The sequence below is a fragment of the Phalacrocorax carbo genome, chromosome 30 (genome assembly GCF_963921805.1).
Source record: "Phalacrocorax carbo chromosome 30, bPhaCar2.1, whole genome shotgun sequence".
Taxonomy (NCBI): Eukaryota; Metazoa; Chordata; class Aves; order Suliformes; family Phalacrocoracidae; genus Phalacrocorax; species Phalacrocorax carbo.
Window position 1 is genome coordinate 1,371,427 of NC_087542.1, and position 12,135 is coordinate 1,383,561.

At 53.2% G+C, this 12,135-nt stretch overlaps 1 protein-coding gene across 5 annotated transcripts in view; it reads left to right on the plus strand.

Annotated features, from left to right (window-relative positions):
• Positions 1-259: 259 nt before the first annotated feature.
• The window catches only part of BRD4 (bromodomain containing 4), an 86,213-nt gene continuing 74,337 nt past the window's right edge, over positions 260-12,135 (plus strand). For 3 of the 5 annotated variants that reach the window (XR_010370367.1, XM_064437190.1, XM_064437194.1), the window contains exon 1: positions 1,150-1,249. The gene's annotated coding sequence lies outside the window, so the exon portion shown is untranslated. Of the gene's footprint in view, positions 434-1,149; positions 1,250-12,004; positions 12,093-12,135 lie in introns of those variants that run through there. The other 2 variants (XM_064437191.1, XM_064437192.1) reach the window with 2 other exon arrangements.

A 12,135-nucleotide genomic window follows, 5' to 3' on the forward strand; every position in this document is an offset into this window, starting at 1 on the left:
CGGGAGGGGGGGGGCGAGGCGCGCGTGTGTGTCCCCGCGTGACGTCACGCCCCGCGCAGTGCGTCACACGCCTCAGCCCCGCGCGTTCCCGCCCCTCGTGGCCTGACGTCACAGCGCGCGGGGCGCGGCGGCGGCCGGCGGCGGCAGCGGGGTGGGCGGGGCCGGCTGCGCCGTGACGTCAGGCGCAGCGCGGTGAGGTCAGTGCGGCGCCGCTGCCGGACCCGCTGCCCCTCCGGTGCCCGTCTCCTCCCCCTCCCCCCCGCCGTCGGCCGCCTTCCCCCCTTCCCCCCCCTCCCCCTTCCCTCCTCTTCCTCCCCCCCGCCGCTCGCGGACGGCCCCCCCCGTCCCTCCGGGCCCCCCGGGAACCGGCCCCGGCGGGAGGGCGGCTCGCCCGGCCCGGCCCGGCCCCCTCCCGCTGCCGCCGCCGCCTGAGGTAAGAGCCGGGAGGGAACGGGGCGGGGGGGGCGTTGCCGGGGGGTAGTCGGTGGTGGTGGGGGGCCGCCGGTATTCACCAACGCCTCGTACGTCGCTCCGCCGGCGTAACCCGCATTGCGTAATGCGGCCGCTGCGTCAGGCAGGCCTACGTAAACTGCGGCCGAGCGCCCGCCCGGAGGTTTGAGGCCTGGCTGCGCAAACGGCGTAAGGCGGGGGTGCGGGGCCGCCGTTGGCGTAGCGGCGGTCACGCGCCGGCTGCGTAGGCCGCTGCGCAAGGTTGGGGGGGGGGGTTGGGGGGGCGGCGTTCTCCGCGCCGTACGCACTTTGCGCAGCCGCCAGCCCGGCTGTTGGGCGGGGGTAAGCGCGGCCCCGCGGCCGGTATGGAGCGGCGGGGTTGTGGGTGGGGGAGCGGCGGGGGCGCGCCCGGTCCGCGGGGCGGCGGGGGAGAGAGCGGGGAGCGCCCTCCTGCCTGCGCTCTCTGCCTTACGCCGTTTGCGTGAGGGCCGGCGCGGAGCTGCGGCGTTTGCGTACGGGGCGGGGGTGTGGGGGGAAGGTGGGAGCGGCGTAACCCGCGCGCGGCGCCGCCCCTGCCGCGCTGCGCCGTTGGCGTAAGGCTGGGGGTGAGTCGCGGCGTTGCCGTAGGCCCGGTTGTGGGGAGGGTTACGCCGTTGGCGGGGCCGGTACGCAGAGTGCGTGCGGTGGGGCGGGGCGGCGCGGGGGCACTTCCTGCCGCCGCCATTTTGTCGGCGGACGGGAGGAGGAAGCGGCGGCTCCTGCGCGGAGGCAGCGGCCGGGTCCGGCCCCGCGGCCCGCGGTGAGTGACGCCGCCTCCGCCTTCCCCCGCCTCGCCCCGCACCCGGGGGACCCCCGCCGGGCCGGGCAGGGCCGGACCGGGCTCGGCTAAGCGGGCTCCCGCCGCGCCGTTAGGCCTAGGCCGCCCGCCCCCGCCCTGGCCCTGCAGTCAGGCCCGGCGGCCGCTCGCTCGGAGCTGAGGCGGGGACGGGCAGCGAGGGCGATCGGAGCCGGGGGGCCGAGCCGGGCCGGGAGCGGGGTGTGCGTGTCCCCGACGGCCCGCTGCCCTTGGCGGGAGGCGGCGGAGCCGCCCCGGGGCACCCGCCCGCCCGCCGCTTCCCCGCCATAACGCCCGCTCCGCCTCACCCTCCGCCGGCCCTCCGCTGCTCCTTGGGTCCTTCTTAAACCTTCAGCAGGGCGATTTGCACGCCTGCTCCTCAGCTCGTAGGGCCGGTGGGTTCCTTTACCTTTTCACGCTAAATTTTTCCTTTTTCCCCAGGTTATTTCCTACTTTTCTAGGAGTTGTTTGGGAATTCTAGAGCCGGAGGGCTCAGCTCTGGGAGAGGGGACCGCCCTTCTGCGTTTTTAGGCACTGAGTTGGGTGGGAAAAAGGGAAAAACCTCGGTACCGTTGGAAGCCGGAGCCGGCCGAGGAGCCACCGCTCCTCCCCTGGGGGTTTCGTGGGTGAAATGCTGGAGGAGCGAGGTCCGTTCACATGGACGCTCGTTTGATGCTGTAATTAGCTGCTGGCGTGAAAGTGAAGACTCTTCCTGCTCGCTCCGAATGCACGTTGGCTGTAGGAGATACGGCTTTTATGCGACTAATTAACAGCAGGGAGTAAAAAGCCTGTTTGTTATAAACTCAGGCTGCTCTCACCTTCATTAACAAGCACATCCTTATCCCCTTCAGTGCTTCTGTGTGTTTTCCTCAGCCGGTTTTTATTTTTCACCAATGCCTTTCAAATTTAAAAAGAACCTTACAAATAGTTTTTACTCCGAATAACATGAAAGTTTCCCCGCTGTGTTCGGCAGAGGCTTTCCCAAGAAAACTCCTCCAAGCCCCGTGTACTCCATCGGACAGTTCACAATGTGGTTTTAAGAATAAATAAAGGCAGCGCCACTGCTTGTAGGGGTGTACGTTGTAACGTTAAAAAGCTGGTAATTAAGTCAGTAACGAATTCGTGTCGCCCGGTAGCTTTACGGGGCGGCGAAGGGCTGCCCGTGGCCAGGTGAGGTGCCCCGAGGCCGCCGCTTTGCCGTGCCAGGGTTATTGGCTTCTGGTTTTTGTATCTGCATCATCCGTCAATGTTTCAGGGTCCTTTGAGCCACTTAAAAACACTCCTCATCATTTTACGGAGGTTTGGTTTTACCCGTTTGTGGTGCGGTGACTTCAGGTTAAGCTGAAGTGCTCTGTTTAAGCTGTGTTTAAGCTCATCGTGGCAAGGTTTAGCTGGATTTAGCCAAGAATATGAACCAAACTGCTTCGGGCAACCAAAATATTGAAGATTTTGACTTTGCAAACACTTCAAAAGCTGCTGTAACGCTGCTGCATAAGTAATTCGTCTTTGGTGGGATTACTGCTAAAATAAGTGTTTGCAGAGATTAATGTAAACCGAGTTTATGTTGCTGCAAGGTTCTAGCCTTCGGTTTAAGGCCGTATGAGTTAAAGGTCGCCCTCAGCCGTTTTCTGGTGTTATGTGAGGGCCTCTTCGTGTTTTTAAAACACGAGGCAAAAGAAAATATTTGAATTCCCCCACACCTGAACTCGAGGAACTGCGATAGCGACTGTAAATAAATGCGCTGTGCGGAGCGGGGAGGAACCGCCCGCGTTGTTCCCACACGGCTTCTAATCTTTGCACCTTGGCAGAGGCCGGGATTACTCATTTAAGAGTAGTAAAACACGACTTTCCTGATTATTTTAGATTCCCCCCCCCCCAACTACATTAATTACTTAAAGCTGAATAACTGTTGCTGCTGCGTTATGTGATGGTGCTGAGCGTGACTTCGGTGGAGGTGACCAGCCATTAGCTGAATTGCCGCTGGCAGCGACGCCGTGGGTAGCGTAAATCCCGTTTCTGTTTTAAGAGGAAACGGGAATTGTGCTTTAGGCGGAGACCGGCACAGGTAGGAATCGATCTCACCCCGGTAAACGACCTGCTGGTCGCTCCGGTGGTTCTAATTACTTTTTATTACGTTATTTTCTGTCTCCCGTGCTTCGGTCGAGGAGCTGTAATCCAACGTACGCACTCAAACGCCCCTCGTTACGATTTCTTGATATTTTGGAACAATTTCTCCAAAGTAAACTTTATAGCCTGGTAATTATCTACTGGCGAGCAGCGTTTGGACCGAGTTCAGGAATGCAAACCATTTATTTGCAGGGAGATATTTTAGCTTAACCTTCCGCGAAATCCCCAGTACTCCGCCGAGAAGGAACCCGGGGTGAAATCTGTGGGGCTTGAGGTGGCGTTAAACGCTGAGCGTCGGCGTTCCCTGGACCCGGCGGTGGACGGGGCGGGTAAGGGCGCATCCCGGCCGCGTTACTTCGCCGTCCGTAGCGACGCGCGGTGTTCCGTGAAATAACAGTTCCTCGTTAAAGCGGCGGGGTCGTCGCGAGCGTCGCCTTCCTAAATATAGACGGGGCATAAGAATAGGCCGGCATCTGGTTCTGGGAGATGGCAACGGGCGCATCGGCGTAACCCGACCGCGTCCGCCCGGGAGGGTCCTACAAAGCCCGAATCCCCTCGGAAAGCGGCGGGTGGGGGGCGTTAAGGTGCGCAGGGAGGGAGAAACAACCGATGACGGCTGTTAGGAGGGGGTTTGTGTCACCTCCTGGCTTCTCACCCGCCATCCACGTTGAATTCTAGGGTGAATCGTGTCTCTGCTTCGGCCAAAGCAGCGAGCGGGGGAGAAATCTGTCCCCGGTACCGCTGGAGGAAGGGTTTGAGTCCAGGCTTTAATCTAGTTTTTGAGCTTTTTTGCTACAGAAAGGAGGAAAACGAAGCCTCTGTAAGCTTACGAGGGAATTGGTTGGGGTTTTTTGGGGTGTAATTGAATAATATGTATTTTTAAAGCTCTCTAACGACTAAATCCGAAAGCTTTTGGAGAAATGTTGGCAATGTTACTGGGTTGTTTTTTTTTGGGTGAGGATTAGTGTGATTCAAAGAGCGGCTCTGCAGAACGGATGTGAAAGGGGAAGCTGCCCAGCGGAGCCAGGGAATCCCAACGCAGAGAGCTCACGTGCCGCTTCTGGATCCACCTTCCTCGCCAGGATAAGTCCCCTGGCTGCTTGGAGCCTAGTCCTTTTGCTTATTTCAAAGCAGAATATCAAAATCACTTTCTTTAGCCGGGATTAAGGAGACCCGGTTGTACACAAGTCACGAAGGAGTCATCGTCTTGCTCTGAAACTTCTGGAACTGAGCTACAGATAATCCACAGCGATGGAAAAAGGAGCGGGATTCTGCTGTACCGGCGCACAAATTAATTGATGCCGTATCAGGTCGGCGCCGTGGAAGGTTTATCACCATCGTTTGTGCTGCCGAAGCTCCCATTGAGTGAGCTGGGATGTTCTGGGGTTGGTTCGTGATGAAAACTCCTGGGTTTAGCTTCAAGCGAGTGCTTTGCAACCTCTTCTTTTTATTAAAATAGCCCAGAAGGGTTTGATATTCATTAAATATCATGTTTGGAGAAAATACCCAAAGGTCGTTTCGGGTCGAGAGCGAAAGTTAAATCCCAGCGTGGGGGTTTTCTGCTCTGATTTCGCCGAGCGGCGGCGGCGCCTCTGGGAACTTCGGGGAAGGTGTCGAAAAACCGGCCTCGCGTTTCTCTCCGCTTCGGCGACCCAAAGGATTTAAGAGCGTTTTCTTGGCGCGCCGCAAACTTGCGGTTTCTCAATTCGCGGCTCCTGCCTGGGGAAGGCTCCATCGGGACGGGGTGTTTTCCTCACGGATCCGGATAGCGCTTGGAGCACGAAGGGAAAGGTGTCGGGATAGAGGGGGATGCGGAATACCGCCAAGTGGGACTGAAATTCCCACCCGGGAAGTGGGGAGAAGGACCCAAAATTCTTTCCTTTTAAGTGCGTTTCATCCTTCTTCCATGATAATTTTGAGCTTCTCCTGCAGGACCTTTACACTGTGTGTTTGCTTCATCCGGAACAGGAGGGAAATCGGGAGGCTTTTGTCCAAAATTATTGAGACCAAAGTGTTGGGGAGGTGCCGGCGTGCGTTTAAGAGCAAAACGTGCCTCCAGGGTTTCTCTTATCCCTATTTTAACAGAACAAAGCAGCTTCGTTACCGTTCCTAGTGATTTTTGTTTTTTTATTTTGGAGGGGAATTTTGTCCCTTCATTAACCGCTCGCGTCCGTGTCGCCTCTTGTTAAGTGCGAGCGGGAGGAGAGTTACTAATTATAACTTCTTCAAAAGGGTTGCGATGGTCCTGCCCGGACTCTCGCTCTGAGGCGACGGCGAAGCCCGAAGGAGGAGGGAGGTGGCGCCGATCCAGAGAAACGTAAAACAGCCTTTAAAAAAAAAAACAACAAAAAACCACAAAGTAAAGCCAACCGAAAACAGGAACTGTTTGGTAGCGACGAGGACTTGGGCAAACATCCTGAAACCAGAAACTCCGTAAGCGATAGCCCGGAAATGGGAAATCGTGGATCGGTCTGAAATTTTGAGGGATTTAACTTTGGTTTGTTGCCTTCTGAAGAAATAGTCCCGGTTTAGGAAAGGGAGGGAGCCGAGGGCATGTGGGTTTTGTGTCCTTTGTTAGTCAGGGCTTAACGTAAACGCTAATTTTTGTTCAATTAAGTTGTTATAACGTATTTCAAGCCTAACTAGGCTTCGCAAGCTTCTAACGCAATTCGGGAGCATTCCTGTAATGACAATACCAACCCTGCAAGGTAAAAAGCCTCTTTTTAAAATTATTTTTTAAGGCAAAATACCCCAAAATATGGTGTCCTGTGGAAGGCAAAGGGGTCCCGGAGCCTGCAAAACAAACGGGGTCCACGTCGGGCGGCTGCCGGGTGAAATAAGGCCTTCCTGGGGCACGGTCTGCATTCCCCGTGCGAGTTATTTTGCTTTTTTCCGTGATGTTTTAACCGGGTGTGGTGCGGGATCACTGCGGGTTTCCCCGTGGTAAATGGGCTAAAACCTGAGATTTCAGCAAATTGCTGAAAACTAGAATTCGGGGTGGTTTTCCTCTTGGATCTAGAGGTGGCTGCCGTGTACGTGCCTCGGGGGTTATAAAAATATCTATAAATCCAGCAGAATTAGCGATCAGCGTAAGGGTAATTGAAACACGACGGATTTTATTCTGTGCTGACTGATGCGAACTCGCCGTGCGACTTCTGGGGGAGTTGTTGGAGCAAAACCTCCTTCCCCCGACTTAAAAGATTGGTTTATTTGACTTAAAGCGTAAAGTTGAGCTTTAGTCGCGCGGGTCCTCGTTAGCGCTGACGGATTACCAGGCTTAGCGAGCCGCGAGGGGGTCGGACGGGCACGGAGCGGCGCGTTGTATTTGAGCGGGCGCTGACTTAAATTAAAACTTGAGATTTATAGGTCAGGGGTTTTGCCTTACTTACGGGGTGAGCGGCGCGCTTAAAAAGATCTGAATAACGTTAAACGAATACCCGCGTAATTAAGCAATTAGATGTTTAAACAAACCTGGGTGCTTCAGCAATTAAATAGTCTTTTACAGTATCGTGTCAGCTTAATTTAATTATTGTCTGCCAGCGCGTTGGCTTTAGTAACGGAGATATGAAAGAAAAACAAGCTCGGAAACTTAAATTATGTCATACCTGCTAATTAAAATAACGTTTAAAACTTATTTGAGCTTTTCCGAGTTGATTTATCCCAGAGATTCGCAGTGTGCTTGGAGCCAGCAGGGTTACTGATTATTTAAATGATAATCTTTAAGTTCATAATAAGTGAATTCTAGGAAACGAAGGGCGATAAATGAACTACTCAGCGAGGCGCAATCTCGCGGGCTGTTGAAAGGTTCGCGATTTGCTCTGCGCTCGGTGTTTCCCCCCCTCGCCCCGTCAGTAGCAGCCGCTTCTCGAGAGGCGAATCCTCGCGGTACAGAGGAATGATAACGAGAGCGGAGAGTTAAGAAGGGTGGGGTGCTGGGGGAAGGGGGGGGAAACTGGGATATTTGAGGTGATTTTGCAGCTTATTTTCCGCAACGGGAGCGGGAGGACCCGATGTTTGGCTCAGGAAGGTGCAGTTTGATTTATTATTTAATAAAATTTGCTTTTATAGAGGCGCTCAGCCTGCAGATGTTGGTTCTCGGATGTATTCCCTCCCCGAGGCTTAGCCAGAGCTCCGTAGGGGAGGAGGTTGCGGGTGACTGGAGCCCCCCCGCCGCAGCCGAGCTGCGCTCTCCCGGGGAAGTTTCAGGTTGAAAAGACGTGGAAGTGGCGCATAGCAAATGTCGCTTTTTATCCTTTTCCCTTTGCTGGAGTTGGAGCGCAACTCAGTTCATCGTTGGGTAGATCTCAACGTTGGGTAAGATCTGTTGAACCCTAAAAATACTTAATTTTAGTGAAAAATAAAACCTGGGGGGGGGGGGGGGGGGGGTGTTGCCTGTTCCGTAGCGAATCCACGCGTCGCTCTCGGCGTCAGTCAACGTCATCGCTCGGTAACTCGCATCGTTCCTCCCCTGGACCGAGCCGGGGTGTGGGAATGCCGGTACCGAAGGGTGTTTCCTGGTCTAACGCATCTCCTCTTGCTCCGGGCTGCATCGGCCGGGAGGTGCTGTTTCCCTCCCGCTCAAAACCACTTGGGTGGCCACGTGGAGAAAACGTATTTTTATTTTTTATCCCGCTCCGAGGGGTTATTTTGGGCGGGGAGAGGAGCGGGGTGGCCGGGCGGCACCGCAGCCCGATGAATAACTGCGTCTGGGTTTTTTTTTTTCCCCAGACAAGGAAGGAGAAAGTTTTCACCTCATTTTGCCTTTTTAACAAAAAAAAAAAAAAAGATGCATTTGCAAGGTGGGAGCGCAGGGAACTGGTCCGTGCGTGGTAGGAGTCTTGGTTTATGGTGAAGATCCTCGGGTTGATGGTTCCAGGTCAACTTCTGAATGCTTCTCCTTCCTCTTCCTCAGCTACTCCCCCAAAGCTCCTTTGATATCTGGTTGGGTTGCTGGTTGTTCTTCCACAGCAGCTGTGGGCTCCATCATGCCAGAAAAAATAAGCTTTAGTGGCTCAAAAACTTCTCAAAATAAGCGCGTATTCATCATTTCTTCCTCTCTCCCCGATGTCTGTTGCTGTAAGGTCTTCCTCCCCGTTTCTGGCCGCTACGGATGCAGCAACGGGGTCACCCGACGGGAACAGCTCTTCTGCAGCCTCCTGGTGGGCTGTGGGGATGTGACGCTGTGGTCTTGCCTCCTTTACGCCTGGCTCAAGAGCAGGTTTTTGGGCTCAGCCTTGGCTTAACCCTGCGGCCGCTCGTCCTGCGGGAAGGACTCGACGCAGAGACTTTTTCCTGCGATTACCCTCGATGCAAAATTCCTTTTTCTGGGATATTTGTGCTGTGCCAGTTCTCCCTGGAGCCGTACTTTCAATTTGCAAAACCAGAGGGAAGGATTTAGGCTTTACATTGTTTAAATTAAATGCGGGGACAAAAAAAAACCCAGCCAGGCTGGGTAGATGTGCTCAAATTTTTACTGTTCTTCACGTTTTGGGTTGCGTAGCTCCTTTTTTTATCCTGCGTTTTTACGGAAAACGCAGTGCGGCAAGTTAAAAACATTGAGCAGCGTGAACAAAGCCACCTTCCTGAAGCACCTTCCTTCTTGGAAATTCATGAGACGGCTCTTAATCACCGTGTCGGCCTTTTTATGCTAATTTGATGAGCTGAAGAGGTATCAAAGTGAGGAATAACCCTGAAAAAAAAAATAATATCCTTGGGGCAGGAAGTTTTTCTGAGCGGCAGTGACTGAAACCCTGGGAATTGAGAGCGGCTGTGAGATGGGCCGGCTCTAACTTGACTGATTTGCTCCTGAAACTTTAAGCCCAGCATAAAAGCTCCACGGTGCAAAGTCCCTTTTTACTCCGCGCCTACACCCCTTACTTGCATAAGACCGGAGCGATGGGAAATCAAACCTGTGAGGTTGTCTTTAATATATGAGTTGTGATTGATCGAACAGAAGATACTAAACAATAAAAACTGTGTTGGGCTGTGGGCTTTCTAAAAACTGGTACTAGGTAGATGCTCTGAGGCTGTTTGTCCTCCGAGGTTCAGCTTTCCTGAGCTCAGTGCAGGTCTTTTTTTCCCCTAACCTACCAGAAAACAGTCCTCCTTCATCTTTCGCATATGAACTCTTGTTTTGGAAGAGGATATTTTGAGACGAGCGTAATTTATAGCATCTTTGGGGTTTGCTTTTTGGCTGGCAAGTCTTGACTGTCACTATAAAAAAAAAAAACATACAAAACACTAAATTACTTCTCCTGGTTCCTTTTCTTAACAAGCTAGGTGCCAGGTAGCTACGGATGGGCCGGGAAATGTCTTCCCTAACAGCATCCCTGCTTTGGAAATCCTCTGCCAGGCTGGTTTATCCGGTTATGCGACGGCTCCAGGGAAAGGCAGTTGCGGAGGGAGGGTGAGCTTGGGTCCTGCGGAGCCCGAACCTTGGAGGGTGATGATGAAACACGCGGCAACTCCGCTTCGAAAACATCCCAGCGTTGCAGCTCTGGCTCGCCGGGAAGCTGGCTGAGCCGTCAGCCTCGTAGCAAGGCTCCGAATTGATCAGTCTCCTTATAAAAGCTGTTTTGCCGCCTCTTCCTACTGACAAAAATCCTTAAAAGCACCATATTTTGTAAGTAAAACCTTGCTTTCTGGAAGAATTAAGATTTTAGGTTTTATTTTCAAGTTCTTTTGGCCGAGTTGCTGATTAGGGTTGAAAATAGCCACGTTTCAAATCAAACGGTGAGCTCGCTTTTCCTTTCCTCTTGTGGAAAATCAGCTTTGCTCGCATCCGAGCGGTGGAACGACCAGTTCCTCGTGATTTGGAGACGGCGCCGCGGCGGGGATCTGCGCCCGGAGCCCGAAGGCTCCGCTGAACCCCAACGGCCGCTCGTGTTAAATCAAAACCAAGTTTCTGCCTCAGAAATCAGAACTCGCGCTGCTCCTGGTATCTCCTCATTAACTACGTGTGTGTATACGGACTGCGGCGTAGTAGGGGTGGGGATTTGTGCTCAAATTGTCTGTAAGTAGCTTTTTTTGGAAGGTGAAGCTATAATCAGTCCGCTCCGGAGAGCCTGGCCGCACTTTTGGAGCTCCCAAGTGAGGTTTTCCCCACTCCTCTGCACCTGATGGGCCTGAATGACTCTGCCCGCTGCCAAGTAGGTGCTAATTTTCTACTTAAAGGAAGCAAATCAAAAGAAATCGATTTAAATCACTTGCCTTTAATGCTCAGGCCTCTCCCCTCTACCTCATCCCCCCTCTAAGGGAGGGGGATAAATGCAGAGAGCGCTGTTGGGGATAATTTCCTTAAACTTAGTGCAAGGAATAATCATTCCACCAACGCTCAAGTCAAAGGTTTTGGTGCCGGGGGCGGGTTCTTTGCCAGCGCAAAAATCACTGTCAGTATAAATTATCATCTCGGCTTGTGTTATATTTGCTTTTATAAAGTGTTTTTAAATTCCTGGCCGATAGGGATTTCCCCGTTTGCAAGATTTGGGTGATAAAACACTCGTATTTGTCGACTGGAATAACAGCAGCCAGAACATCCCAGTAGCGAGATCTCAAATATATATCGGTGCCCAAATATATTTTAGTTTTATGGTACTGGCGGCAAAGCTGTGTCTTCGTTTCGTCGCCGAGCGCAGGCAGAGTCGCTTCTCGGGAGTTCAGAGTTTAATGCCGATGGCGGTGGGGGGGGGAGGACGGGATTAGAGTGCAAATCGTCGGTCCAAAGGTTACCCGAGATATTTGTGCTTTGTGTTTTTTTAATTTGTAGGTAGGTTTCTGGCATGTCGGTGTAGGCGCCGACCTGGCCTGTAAAACCCGAGTGTTGGGAGGCCGGGCGGGCTCGATACTCGACGTCTTGCTCTGGTTTAAGGAGCTCAGGAGGAATTTGGGCATAAATAAAAAGGATGAATGCTAAAAATAAGGTTTGAGCTTCCCTGCTAGCTCGAATCTAAACACCTCTGTTATTTCTGATCTATTTAAGGAGACGATTCCCAACTTTATGCTGCTCCCAAACCCCCGGCGTGATCCTTTCCTACCCAATTGGGGTGTAATTAGAGTTAATTTGGGCACGATCCGGTTCCCCCCCGGGGGGGAAGAGCGGAGGGGAAAGGTGTGGTGCTGCAGAGGCAGGAGAAAGTCTGATCTCTTCTTTTCTCTTGATTTTTCGGCTCGTGAAGCGGTACTTTCTGCTTTTTAACGCCTCCTCTGCCTGCTGAGTCCCTGGTGTAGGGGCTGGGGAAGGGGAGGATGAAGTGCGAAAAGGGGGAAAAAATAAGGTTTATTACCCCGTTCTAGCAAAACTGAACATCTGAACTGTAAACTAAGACATCTCTGGGCCCAAAGACAACGGAGCAGGGTCGGTTTGTAGAATAAAAGTAGTGAAGAGCCTTTTACTGCTTTTCCTTGCCTGCATTTAGGGCCGGACGCTGTCCTGGACAGAGGAATTCCCTGTAAAAACTATATCAGGTTACAAGAAAAACAAAGATTGTCGCTTATTCCTGCCGTTGGGTCGGAGACGCCGTATTTACAGACGAGGCTGACCTGTGCCTGTCGACGGATGTTTGTTTGCAGAGCTGCCGCTCGCTCTTGTATTCCGAGGGGAAAATTCCAACTGTTTGCAGAGCCCGAGGAGTAAAAGGTGACTTTTTGGAGCGCTTCGGTGTCTTCTGACACCCCTTTTAAGGTACAAGCGGCCGAGAGGGATGTGTCGTCACTAGACGGGGGGT